General features: G+C 41.2%; 1 long non-coding RNA gene across 1 annotated transcript; it reads left to right on the top strand.

The window, feature by feature from the left end:
• The first annotated feature begins 725 nt into the window (after positions 1-725).
• On the top strand, positions 726-12545 carry LOC138956910 (uncharacterized). The gene is made up of 3 exons (XR_011452865.1): positions 726-893; positions 5465-5522; positions 12477-12545. It is a non-coding gene; the product is annotated as an uncharacterized lncRNA (long non-coding RNA).
• Positions 12546-12751: the final 206 nt, after the last annotated feature.

Raw genomic sequence — 12751 nt, 5'->3', positions numbered from 1 at the left:
TGGAGATTCATGTGTTCAGGCCTGTATTTGTTAATTTAAATGCGGTATGTTTGTATTGTTTGCTCCAGAAATGTATACTTCGTACATTAGAGCGTTCGGAACTTTTCAGTCGCAAAAGTAGTAGAACAGCTTCTCAACCCATTGCACTATCGAGGATTCAGGCTGTTGCTGGCTCGTTATTTGTTTAGTTGCTGGGTCATTATCGAAAAATAACTAGCTCTACAAGTTTACAGAGGTAAAGAAGCAGAGGGGGGAGTAAAATCGGTTGTTATAAGCTAGCTGCCATCGATGTTGTAACTATGCACTGAAAACATCAATATTTAAGCCTTGGTTTTAGTGGTAACTTTTTGCTTTGTTCTAAAATACTACTGATAGCCCTTGGTGTTACTAAGTTAAGGAATAAAACATTTTTTTAAACGGGAACAGTTGAATAGATGGATCCCACATGTTACTCAAAATGTTCACTACGTTTAAATGAAAGCTCAAAGGCAACGAAACTTAAAATATAGCAGATTCACTTCAGAAATGTCTTTGAACATATTCATTATCTCCCTACTCTAACCCACCCCCTCCCCCTCCTCTCCACACCTACCCTCAAGGTCCTGTTCCACCACCAGCCCAGAGAACCAGCTAGAACTGTGAGCATTGCGGTAGTTGCCCCAGACATTGATTTCTGCCTTGGCCCTATCATTCATCTGGCTGACATTATTTCATACATTGAAGACACGACTTCCTTCCAGTCGGACTTAGAATTCAGATATTATTAGCAAGATTTGTGATACACGTGTATTATTTTTCAAGCGAAGGAGAATATACTATGGTGTAATCATTGTGAATTAAATCGCGAGAAATTGAAATTAAAAAGGATGTTGCAATTCACCCAAGCACCGCAGGTAACTCTCTCTCTCTCTCTCTCTCTCTCTCTCTCTCTCTCTCTCTCTCTCTCTCTCTCTCTCTCTCTCTCTCTCTCTCTCTCTCTCTCTCTCTCTCTCTCTCTCTCTATCTCTCTCTCTCTCTCTCTCTCTCTCTCTCTCTCTCTCTCTCTCTCTCTCTCTCTCTCTCTCTCTCTCTCTCTCTCTGAAATGTTATATAGGCTATTTCTAATTTGAACACTCGGTGCCTTTACTCCAAATTGATTGATCCAAACTAAGTGGAAGTAATCTACTCCGCGGTAGACGCGTATATGTATATGGCATTGCTGGAACTTCGGGTGTTGTTTTGATGTATTGTTTTGTTTAACTCACATGCAGTTTCAAAAAACCGGATATTGATTGACATGTCATCTCCTCATAACCTTGATCCGTTCAGCATCGATTTTTCTTATCTGTTCTTAAAGTTCTTAAGTAAATACTCTTGCGTGTTGAGGGTCCTATCCCATGAGGACCGGAATTTATACACATGGTATTTGAACGAATTGCTGTAAATTAGTTTTGTAAGAAAAAACTTGCATATTAATTGCATGTTACAGCTTTTATTAAATTCAAAATGTATTGTAACATGCGAATTAGCCGTGTCGTAGCCTTGTGTTTTCGAACGACATAACTTTAAATTGATTTATTTCCGTCATGTCTACATGCAGAGGCACCAAAATCACAAGGTGCACTAAGCATAAGCTAGTCCACGTCTCTATTACACGGAGGGTGTGCTTGGGTGTTTATCGTATCAATAAAACGGTTTTGAATGCAAGATTTGGAATTTTTAATAAATCTTTGAATACGGGCACTGTGAGCTATATTTTAAATGATCACTTTATTGCAGCAAAAAGAGGACAATATGACACCAACTTTAGTTACATCATGCATTTTGGGAAGTTGTTTAGGTGAAATTTCCGGACCTTATACCCTACTTCATGTTATGAGGACCGTAGCTTTTGTGTTATGACTGCATGGATTTAAACGATGAATTTGCTTTTGTACTCCTGTTCTTTTTGTGTCTTAATGCTGTATTTTGGTTTTGTACATGTGTATAGCAATGTCATTGTTAAGCGCTTAGAGCTTCTAGGTAAGCGCTCTATAAGTTTCCATTATTATTATTATTATTTTTTTTTTTTTTTTTGTTTTTTTTCCCTTACACCTTTTCCTTGTCCCGGTGTGCTCTCACGCCGCCCCGTCCCTGCACTCGCTGCTCCATCCACATCTGAATTTGGTTCCGCTGCCAGACTTGTCGATTTTACAGACGCTCCAGGGAGGGATGTCGGGTCGTTGCGGTAGGCTACCCTCGGAAGATGACACTGCACTTCTGCTGAGTCACTTCGACGGTGTTCAGTAGTGGGTCTGTCCCGAGCTAACGGACGCAGCCCACTACCTACTATGCCCCCTACTAACGACATTGACAGCTAAGTCGCGGAGCCAGACTGAGTGAGGGTCCCCTCCAGAGAGCAGACCGCCACCACGTCCCTCCGTCGACCCCCCAGAACGTCACACGTTGAAGACTGACAGCAGAAGTACTATTCAGGGAAGGATGGAACAGGAACACTGAGACCAAGGTCACCATGAGAGCTCCGGGCATGAAGGGCCACAAGAGCAAGGACAATTTATAATTTTGGATGATTAATGAGATGAGGATGATTATAATGATGATGCTATGGATTTCCAATTTGGTTTGAGACTACGTGACAGGGCAGCATTCTACGCTTACTGTCATAATATACCAGGCTCGAGAACTGCCGCACCTGCGGTGTTAGTCAGGTAAACAGAACCTGAGCACCCTCAAAGTCGCATTCGTTAAGTGAATGACACTCGGCTGTGTGATTCCAGCCTTCCCATGGGAACCATAGCACTTCCACTCTGGGTGGGAGCCGACCGTAGCCCGAAAAACCCACATGACCCTGATGGGATTCGAACCCACGACCTCCCGGCCCACAGCCCGATGCGCTAACCACTGCGCTACGGGGGCCGGTATTATTATTATTATTAAAACATTCTGTACTTATTTATCCGGCGTGTAGCTGTTGGCATTAAAACTGTGAATTTGTCAAGGACTTTCAATTCATTATTACGGTCGAGCATCATGCCGTGTACAGTGCTTTTAAATTCTGAAATGCTTCATATCTATATCTATATATGGCTTGTGTGTCTGTCTGTCTGTCTGTCTGTCTGTCTGTTCGCCATGCACGGCCAAAGTTCTCGATGAATCTGCTTCAAATTTGGTGGGCATATTCAGGTAGACCCCGGACACAATCTGGTCGATGAAAATTTTCAACACGTGCTCTCAGCGCGCAGCGCTGAACCGATTTTGGTTTTTCTGTACATCCATTCCCAGTAACTCTTCCTTATCTTCTCCAGTGTTTTGCGCGTTTATCTCCCTTCCTTCGTACGGTGCGCCGGCGAAGCCGGCGTACACCCGGTATTTGGCTCTACTTCTTCCCGGCGAAGCGGGTATTTATCTAGTAGGTCATACTTTGCCTGTGTGCCAGAATTGTGAAAGTGAGGATCGACCTCTGATACTTCACGGGCTGAATTTCTCGTGTTGAAGTATTACAGTTGTGAGTTTTATGTGGGTTTTTTTTTTAATTTCATTCGGGCATCCAGGCGACGGACATGAAATAAGCTGATCAATGGTATTAGTGAACCATTAACGTTTACACATTCAAACGTAAGAGTGCACTTTTCCTCGAGTGGAAGTATCATTATAAGGATTCAACCCTTTTCTTGTGCATAGTACAGCACATCAATTCTGGTACTAGTAAACCATACACTTTTGCGACTTCAATAGTATGAGTGTACTATATTTTCCAACCAGAAATTGACATATTCCTTTTCCTGCCAGGTATAGTCTGCTTTTAAGTTGACTGAACCGCGTGTGTCGAACAAGGATTATGCTAATCCTCTGTCAAAACTTCAGCACCTATTTATTGCCTGTAGCGTAAGGCCACATAGCATGCATGGCCCCTGTTTTCTAGGGCACGATAAAACCTTTATCAAAGTCATGCAAAAATCTGTGAGATTAATGGATTGTTCAATTTTCTGTAGGTAACTGTACAATTCTTGCCCATATTTTGTTTACATTTTGTGAGGAATGTGGATGGCTTCGGTGTCAAAAAGCATGTATTTTTCCGCGGCTTGTAAACTTCTGTGAGTGAAATATCATTGAGGTTTCTGGAGTACAGTAAAGGTTTTGTCTATGTCTTGAAGGGTCCAGGAAATTGATCGATTTCCCCCAGGGTTTTTTTCAGTCCCGTGAAATCCCCTTCAACACAATGCGAAAACTGTAATTTAACCATATATTTATTAGAATCTTAAACGAAATGAGGCAGAGCGTTGTTTAGAGATCAAATAACCAAAGCGAAGTAAGCGCGCTATATGCATACGACTAACATGTGTGATAGAGTAAGCGAGAGTTAAGGATAAGGATAAGGATAAGGATAAGATTTTATATAGTCCATGAGGGTAACCTCACAGAAATTCGTGCTGCTTTCTCCCTGGGGAAAGCGAGCTGCCATACAGTATGCGGCGCTACCCATTTTTTTTATTTTTTCCTGCATGCGTGTATTCATGTTTCCAAGCTCTGAGACTTAATGCCGTGTAAGATGGAATTTTTTTTACACTTTATTCCAAGTCACACGGGTATTTGGTGGACATTTTTATCTATGCCTATACAATTTTGCCAGGAAAGACCCTTTTGTCAATCGTGGGATCTTTAACGTGCACACCCCCAATGTAGTGTACACGAAGGGACCTCCGTTTTTCGTCTCGTCCGAAAGACTAGCACTTGAACCCACCACCTAGGTTAGGAAAGGGGGGAGAAAATTGCGGCCTGACCCAGGCCTGAACACGCAACCTCTCGCTTCCGAGCGCAAGTGCGTTACCACTCGGCCACCCAGTCCATACCAAAGGGAAGTAAGCGCGCTATATGCATACGACTGACATGTGTGATAGAGTAAGCGAGAGTTATACGGAACCTTTGTCCTGGCACCTGAGAGAACAACAAGCATTGAAATGTTGAGGATGAAAGTCGCTTGTTCATTTCAATGCTTGTTGTTCTCTCAAGTGCCAGGAGAAAGGTTCCGTATCACTCTCGCTTACTCTATTAAACATGTCGTCTGCATAAAGAGCGCTTACTTCCCTTTGGTTATTTGATCTATATATTTATTTATTTTTCTTGGGCTTAGTCTTCTGTGTTTTGTAAAAATGTTACTGAATAATTGGTTATTGTTTTTAAATAAACATATCCATGATATAGTCATCTTACGTTTCTTCCAAACTGCGTAGTTAAACTCTTGGTCCAATCCTAAAACACACACATGAGAATTATGCTAAACTGTTCTTCCTTTCTTCCTGATCTAAACTATCGATCCAAACTAATTCAAAAAATCAATTTCTACTTCCTCTACCAGTAACACTTAATCTCACCCCTGATGCTAGACATGTGGCTTTGTGCCAGATCCTTGTGATAAGCACAACACCGTGCTCAAGGCAGAGGTGGCAAAAAGTACAGTGTGGTCGTTCTGTGTTGTGTGTTTCAGCTGTTTGCCAACTGGAAGATTCCCAAGAGGATCAGCGGAGAGTGCGAGGACGCGAAAAGTGAGTATATGTATACACACTTATTTTGGTTTGAACAAAATTTATTCAGGAAATGTTGAAAATCAAAAGAATTCTGTACATACTCTCCTACTTTTGGGTTCGCTTTTTATTTGTGTCCCGAAGAATTAAGCCTCCACAGGCAAAAGTTGTGACTTTGTACCTGTGCTGTCGTTGTCTTGGTGAGTAGAGATTTATTTTGTTATGCGACATTGCCTCCACCACAGTCATTCTTTAGTTGGTTAGATTTTTTGGATTCAGAAAATAAAGGGTGAGTTGTAGAACAACGGAAACGCTTTGGACCACACAACAAATTAAGTTAAGTCTAAAATTAAAAAGTCACACATTATAATGTATTTCAATTTAAATGGAAATTACTTTTTGGTATGCAGGCACTGTCAAGGTCACATTTATTTCAGAATTCCATGCGTAAAGAAAAATATGCTTTTTTTTCTTTGTTCTCTTATTTTTGTTTCACACTGCTACATCCTTTCCTGCATTGTTTTATAAGTGAAGGCTCAAGCGTATTATTCAACAAAATGTCCTTTATTCACCACCACTGCCAATTTTATTATTCTCTTTATTTATATAGCGCCTTATCCGAAGTTCAAAGCGCTTTATGCCGTGTGAGGTGGAATTTTTTACACAATATATCACGCATTCACATCGACCAGCAAACCTCAAGCCTGTTAGGCGAATGTTCACCTTTCGCGGCCTTTATTCCAAGTCACACGGGTATTTGATGGACATTTTTATCTATGCCTATACAATTTTGCCAGGAAAGACCCTTTTGTCAATCGTGGGATCTTTAACGTGCACACCCCAATATAGTGTACACGAAGGGACCTCGGTTTTTCGTCTCATCCGAAAGACTAGCACTTGAACCCACCATCTAGGTTAGGAAAGGGGGGAGAAAATAGCGGCCCGACCCAGGGTCGAACACGCAACCTCTCGATTCCGAGCGCAAGTGCGTTACCACTCGGCCACCCAGACCTGAATACAGACTTGAAATCTCAATGTTATCATCATGTTAAAACGTTTTCTTTGGATTATACTTTCAGAATTATGAATTCTTGTGATTTTTTCATGGTAAAGCCACAATTGTGACCCTCCACCACGGAGTGAGTCGCATGTCACCTTTGCATGATTTTTATATTTGTACATTTTCCTAAAGAGTTTGTTATGCTCTATGCAGGGGTGAAAACCGTTTTAGAAAAGAGCGAAAACTGTTTGAGTTATAAGCCTGTGACTTAGGTGACCCTCACACTGTTACCAGACACTCCCCGGACTTATATTAAGCCTACCGCAGAACCGCGCGAGGTGACATGCGACTCATTTCGTGGTGGAGGGCCACAATTCATAAAGAGCTCACTAACTTAAAAGCCCTACAGATACAAACAACCAGGCATTAGTAGCTTGATGCCAGAGCGAAAATTGCACGGATTCAAAATCTTAGTATTGAAATAAACACACTTAGTTTCGTGGAGCCCTACCGATTTAAACAGGCCTTAGTAGCTTGATGCCAGAGTGAAAATTGCACGGATTCAAAATCTTAGTATTGAAATAAACACACTTTCGTGGAGCCCTACAGATTCAAACAGGCCTTAGTAGCATAATGCCAGAAAAAAACATTCCAGGGATTTGAATTCTTAGCATTGAAATAAGCACACTTTTAAAACTGACACGGCGCACGATACTTAGTGTTAGTTCAGTCGAATGATTGCAAAGTCCTATTGTTGAATGTTGCTTGAGGCTGCAATATGTGAAATATTGTACATGATACCTTTATTCAGCATAGTATGAACTACCACAACAGATATATGACCTCGCCTGCCACATGAGTCGATTTATATCGCTTTGTTTGTCTTTTCTGACACTTATGATAAATCTATAGTGCTTTTTCAAGTTTCTGTGCATGTCACCTTTCAACAAACTTTCTTAAAAACCCTTCCTGCCTCGTGAAAATAGTTCGCCTCTCCGACTCAAATCTGATCACATGGGATAAGACAATCCCTTCACTTTTTTCACATACCAAAAATCCACACCAAGACTGCTTGCTGTGGTGAGATGGAATGTTCGGCCTTTCACGAAATAAATGCTTTAAAAATAACTTCCAGTGTGCACAGAGAGCTCCCAGGCGGTTGAGTGTTGGTATGTGACCAAGTGGAGGGATGATCTTGTCCCAGGGTTTAGCCTGGGAGAAAAAGGCAATGGGACATTTGTCCCCCTCAACCAAATTCTGATGGGACATAGCTAGTCGAAGGCAAGAAGCGCCAAAGAGGCTTGTACGCGTTTTGACCAAAGATGCAAAATGGTGCAATATGGTGCCAATGTGTGTGTGTGTGTGTGTGTGTGTGTGTGTGTTTGTGTGTGTGTGTGTGTGTGTGTGTGTGTGTGTGTGTGTGTGTGTGTGTGTGTGTGTGTGTGTGTGTGTGTGTGTAATCCGATGTAAAGTGGACATTTGCTGGCGCAGTGGAACGTGATCTCAATGCGCCCTTTGACGCACTGAAGGGAATTGTGATGGGACATTTTCAGAATCAATGCGCCAATGGCGCAGGGCGCACTAGTAAATGAAACCCTGGACTGACAATGTCTCATGCAAAAGCCTGACTGGATCTGAGTAGGTGAGGCGAGGCGGAGGGGCCTTTAATTTACCTGCAAAGTAAATGCGCAGAAGGCTATCAAAATCGGGCAAGGGTAGCCAACAAAGTGCAGTAAAGTGCCACTCGAGTTTTGTCAAACCAAAGTGTACCCTGCACTTACTGTCAGGCCAAGGGAAGCCGCTTTACAATCACGTACCTCAGTATTAAGTAATCGTCTTTCAATGATTTACAGGCGTGTGGAAAAAAAATCGTTGTTTGCATTCTTGCTCTTGTTCAACCTAGTTTTTGTTTTGCCTTCAGTTAAACGTCCCAGTAACAAACCTTTCTTTGTTTCGTTTTTGTTTCTTCTTCGACCTGGTTCTCTTTTTAACACTGACAAGGCGCTTCCGTTTTTAAACGTCATGTGCTGCAATTTGGACACACAAAAAGTGCAAAAGAGAACCATGTTTCAAACGACATTAAAAATATATGTCACCAGTAAGACAACTCACAAGAAAATAGAATTAACACCGAACAATACTCGAAAAAGCTCATATGAAAAACGCGAACCGCACCAAAGAAAAATAGTATAAAGTGAAGGCTCCCCTGCCAACGCTTTAACCTTAGTATTATCCCTTTAACCTTAGTATTATCCCTTTAACCTTAGTATTATCCCTTTAACCTTAGTATTATCCCTTTAACAAAGGAGACGGAGTGCTATTTATAGATCGAATAACCAAAGGGAAGTAAGGCCAACATAAAAAATAGTCTGTTTACGGTAACATTGGCCAAAAAAATAGGGTCGGTCGTGATACCGTAAACAGACTTTTTTGTGTGTGGCCTAAGCGCTCTAAATGCATACGACATGTGTAATGGTGTAAGCGAGAGTTATACGGAACCAATCTCCTGGCACCTGAGAGAATAACAAGCATGACGATGGAAGTCGCTTGTTCATTTCAGTGCTTGTTATTCTCTCAGGCGCCATGCATGAGATTGGTTCCGTATAACTCTCGCTTACTCCATTACACATGTATGCATTTTAATTTAAAGCGCTTACTTCCCTTTGGTGATTTGATACGGGTTTTTGTTTCACACATGAGCAAGAGTTTTCTAGTCCTCAACCAGGCGAAATGAGGTTGATACAGTTAATGCGAACTCGTATAAAGTTTTCTTGGGCCATATTGACCTATTACGGATATATGTACGAATGTGTTTTTAACTCCTCTTACCCACAACTTCTGTCCCACCAAACTAAGCTCTGTAAGTAAGGGGTTTCGCTTCACACATCATTTATTATTATATGTAGTCTTATATCGCGCGCGTATCTCCAGACTCGGACTCAAGGCGCAGGGATCTATAATTTATGCCGTGTGAGATGGAATTTTTTACACAATGCATCACGCATTCACATCGACCAGCAGATCGCAGCCATTTCAGCGCATATCCTACTTTTCACGGCCTATTATTCCAAGTCACACGGGTATTTTGGTGGACATTTTTTATCTATGCCTATACAATTTTGCCAGGAAAGACCCTTTTGTCAATCGTGGGGTCTTTAACGTGCACACCCCAATATAGTGTAAATTTACGACTTGTTTGTGAGTACTTCGGGCAAAGAGATTTTCATACGGCGAACTTATGGAAAGTTCCTCATGCCATATTGACCTCATACAGGTGATTGAGTTTTAACCTTCTAACAGCCAAAGAACGTGTTCTATCCAATACAGATATTTAGGTTTGACCTCTAACAGCCAAAGAACCTGTTCTATCCAATACAGATATTTAGGTTTGACCTCTAACAGCCAAAGAACCTGTTCTATCCAATACAGATATTTAGGTTTGACCTCTAACAGCCAAAGAACCTGTTCTATCCAATACAGATATTTAGGTTTGACCTCTAACAGCCAAAGAACGTGTTCTATCCAATACAGATATTTAGGTTTGACCTCTAACAGCCAAAGAACCTGTTCTATCCAATACAGATGTTTAGGTTTGACCTCTAACAGCCAAAGAACGTGTTCTATCCAATACAGATATTTAGGTTTGACCTCTAACAGCCAAAGAACCTGTTCTATCCAATACAGATATTTAGGTTTGACCTCTAACAGCCAAAGAACGTGTTCTATCCAATACAGATATTTAGGTTTGACCTCTAACAGCCAAAGAACCTGTTCTATCCAATACAGATATTTAGGTTTGACCTCTAACAGCCAAAGAACGTGTTCTATCCAATACAGATATTTAGGTTTGACCTCCAACAGCCAAAGAACGTGTTCTATCCAATACAGATATTTAGGTTTGACCTCCAACAGCCAAAGAACGTGTTCTATCCAATACAGATATTTAGGTTTGACCTCTAACAGCCAAAGAACCTGTTCTATCCAATACAGACATTTAGGTTTGACCTCTAACAGCCAAAGAACGTGTTCTATCCAATACAGATATTTAGGTTTGACCTCTAACAGCCAAAGAACCTGTTCTATCCAATACAGATATTTAGGTTTGACCTCTAACAGCCAAAGAACCTGTTCTATCCAATACAGATATTTAGGTTTGACCTCTAACAGCCAAAGAACGTGTTCTATCCAATACAGATATTTAGGTTTGACCTCTAACAGCCAAAGAACGCATTCTATCCAATACAGATATTTAGGTTTGACCTCTAACAGCCAAAGAACCTGTTCTATCCAATACAGATATTTAGGTTTGACCTCTAACAGCCAAAGAACCTGTTCTATCCAATACAGATATTTAGGTTTGACCTCTAACAGCCAAAGAACGTGTTCTATCCAATACAGATATTTAGGTTTGACCTCTAACAGCCAAAGAACCTGTTCTATCCAATACAGATATTTAGGTTTGACCAACAGCCAAAGAACGTGTTCTATCCAATACAGATATTTAGGTTTGATCTCTAACAGCCAAAGAACGTGTTCTATCCAATACAGATATTTAGGTTTGACCTCTAACAGCCAAAGAACCTGTTCTATCCAATACAGATATTTAGGTTTGACCTCTGACAGCCAAAGAACGTGTTCTATCCAATACAGATATTTAGGTTTGACCTCTAACAGCCAAAGAACGGGTTCTATCCAATACAGATATTTAGGTTTGACCTCTAACAGCCAAAGAACCTGTTCTATCCAATACAGATATTTAGGTTTGACCTCTAACAGCCAAAGAACCTGTTCTATCCAATACAGATATTTAGGTTTGACCAACAGCCAAAGAACGTGTTCTATCCAATACAGATATTTAGGTTTGACCTCTAACAGCCAAAGAACGTGTTCTATCCAATACAGATATTTAGGTTTGACCTCTAACAGCCAAAGAACCTGTTCTATCCAATACAGATATTTAGGTTTGAGATTTAACCTTCAAACAGCCGAAGAACCTGTTCTATCCTATAAAGATATTTAAAGGCACAGTAAGCCTCCCGTAAACCATCACAGAGCTCCCCGAGCGTCTAAATACAGTACAAGCATACTTCCATTTGAACGCTCACCGAACGGGAACATCCGGGCTGCTTTCTGTCGAGCGTGAGACATTTTCAAAGAATTTATTTTCGTAGACTTGTTCGTTAACAACAACGGCGCCTCGTTTTTGCGCTAGACCTAACTTTTAAAATCTAAATTATAAATTGACAGCTTGTAACACAAACATTCTTAAATCATAAAAGAATTCGTTTTTCATCAAGACAAGTTCAGAACAATTCGAAGTTGTGAACGTTTAAAAAAAAGAAAAGCCCGGAAGCAGGGTCACGCAAGGGTCGTAGCAGACGGTTTATCAGTGCAAATCGCCGTTCCTCTCAACAGTCAAAAGCCATCGCTAGAGTTCTTGTGAACCACAGCCGTTGTTTCGTGCATAAAAAACGTGCTATTGTAGATAAGCTCACATCGAGTCGCAATCATGACTAACTGACGACTGCATTGTGAAAAAGGAAAACTGGATCACACGGGTTCACGATGGCTCAGGGGTAAGATAAACCACGCAAAAATAAATTCTTTGAAAATTGTTCGCTCTTTACGGAGGGCACCTAGGATGTTCTCAATTGGTGAGTGTTTAAATGAAAGGGTGTTTGTACTGTGTGTAAAAGCCTGACCGTATCTGTGATGGTTTACGGGAGGCTTACTCTGCCTTTAAGTTTGAGTTTTGCACTCGTATCTATACTAGAGTTTACAGCTTCTACACGTTGTTGTCTGTTGTTGATGTTAGTGTTGTTGTTTTGTTTTGACAGTGTTTCTCTCACACTTTGATAACACATCGAGGAGTCGTAATGTGTGGTGTTTTTACGTATTTACAGCGTAGATATGCTTGTGTGGACTGGTGAAGTGTAATTATGTTTGAGTGCATGGTTTCTGTTTGCAATGTGCAGTCGGGGACCACATTGGATCAGTACCTCCGCCGAGAGTTGAAACACCAAAGATACTTCGTCAGTCAACCTGTAAGTAATTCAAAGGCGTGAGTGCGTTTGCACGTGCGTGCGTGAGTGTGTGAGTCTGTCTGTGTCAGTCTGTGTCTGTCTGTCTGTCAGCAAAATTAATGTGATCGTGTAAGGGAAAGAGAGATAGAGCTTGGGAGGAAGATAGGAAGAGTCAGGTATTCTGTATCTCTGTCACTGTCAGGGCCGGACCCAGGGGGGGGGGGGGG

The sequence above is a fragment of the Littorina saxatilis genome, unplaced genomic scaffold (assembly GCF_037325665.1).
Source record: "Littorina saxatilis isolate snail1 unplaced genomic scaffold, US_GU_Lsax_2.0 scaffold_2201, whole genome shotgun sequence".
NCBI classification, from domain to species: Eukaryota; Metazoa; Mollusca; class Gastropoda; order Littorinimorpha; family Littorinidae; genus Littorina; species Littorina saxatilis.
Note: the sequence above shows the minus strand (reverse complement) of the source record. Positions and strands in the feature narration are given on the sequence as shown.